The following is a 1,542-nucleotide window of genomic DNA, read 5'->3' on the forward strand; positions in this document are numbered from 1 at the left end:
TTTTTTTCGTTCCAAAAACGCCTGGCTATACCATGTCTTTTTTTCGTACCAAAAAAGCCTTACTATACCATGTCTTTTTTTCGTGCCAAAAAAGCCTGACTATACTATGTCGTTTTTTTCTCGCTAAAAACGCCTTACTATACTATGCCGTTTTTTCGGCTAAAAACGCCTTACTATACTATGTAGTTTTTTTCGGCTAAAAACGCCTTACTATCCGATGCCGTTTTTTTCGTGCCAAAAACGCCCTACTTTACTATGTCGTTTTTTTCAGCTAAAAACGCCCTACTATACTATGTCGTTTTTTTCTCGCTAAAAACGCCTTACTATACATGGTCGTTTTTTTCCTCTAAAAATGCCTTCCTTTTATATGGTCGTTTTTGAGCCACGAAAAACGCCTTATTATACATGGTCATTTCAAGTTGGCAAAAACACCTTTCTTCGCATGTTTTTGATTGTTGCTGAAATGGCTGACTAACCATTGTCTTTTCTTTTTTTGAAAAAAAATGCCTTCCTGTACTGTTCATTTTTGTGCTGAAATAAACGCCTTAATATGCTTTGTCATTTTTGTGCTGAAAAAAAAACCTCACTTTCCATGGTCGTTTATGTGTTGAAAAAAAAACCCTTATTATACATGGTCGTTTTTGAGCCGCAAAAAAAACGCCTTACTACACGAGGTCATTTTATGTTGGTAGAAACACCTTTCTTCGCATGTTTTTGATTGTTGCTGAAATGGCTAACTAACCATTGTCTTTTCTTTTTTTGAAAAAAAATGCCTTCCTGTACTGTTCGTTTTTGTGCTGAAATAAACGCCTTAATATGCTTTGTCATTTTTGTGCTGAAAAAAAAACCTCACTTTCCATGGTCGTTTATGTGTTGAAAAAAAAACCCTTATTATACATGGTCGTTTTTGAGCCGCAAAAAAAACACCTTACTACACGAGGTCATTTTATGTTGGTAAAAACACCTTTCTTCGCATGTTTTTTATTGTTGCTGAAATGCCTGACTTCACATCGTCTTTTTTTTTTGGGTGAAAAGAAATGCCTTCCTGTACTTGGTCATTTTTGTGCTGAAATAAAGGCCTTACTACAACCAGACTTGGTCATTTTTGTGCTGAAATAAACGCCTTATTATGTATTGACATTTTTGTGCTGAAAAAAAAAGCCTGATTATACATGGTAGTTTTCATGCCGCGAAAAACGCCTGACAATACATGGTCGTTTTTTTCTCGCTAAAAACGCCTTACTATACTATGCCGTTTTTTTCAGCTAAAAACGCCTTAGTATACGATGTCGTTTTTCTCGCAAAAAAACGCCTTACTATACGATGTCGTTTTTTTCAGCTAAAAACGCCTTAGTATACTATGTCGTTTTTCTCGCTAAAAACGCCTTACTATACTATGTCGTTTTTTTCGGCTAAAAACGCCTTACTATACTGACATTTATTTCGTGCCAAAAACGCCCTACTTTACGATGTCGTTTTTTTTCGGCTAAAAACGCCTTACTATACTGTCATTTTTTTCGTACAAAAAACGCCTGACTATAC

The sequence above is a fragment of the Hippocampus comes genome, unplaced genomic scaffold (assembly GCF_001891065.2).
Source record: "Hippocampus comes isolate QL1 unplaced genomic scaffold, H_comes_QL1_v1.1 scaffold196, whole genome shotgun sequence".
Taxonomy (NCBI): Eukaryota; Metazoa; Chordata; class Actinopteri; order Syngnathiformes; family Syngnathidae; genus Hippocampus; species Hippocampus comes.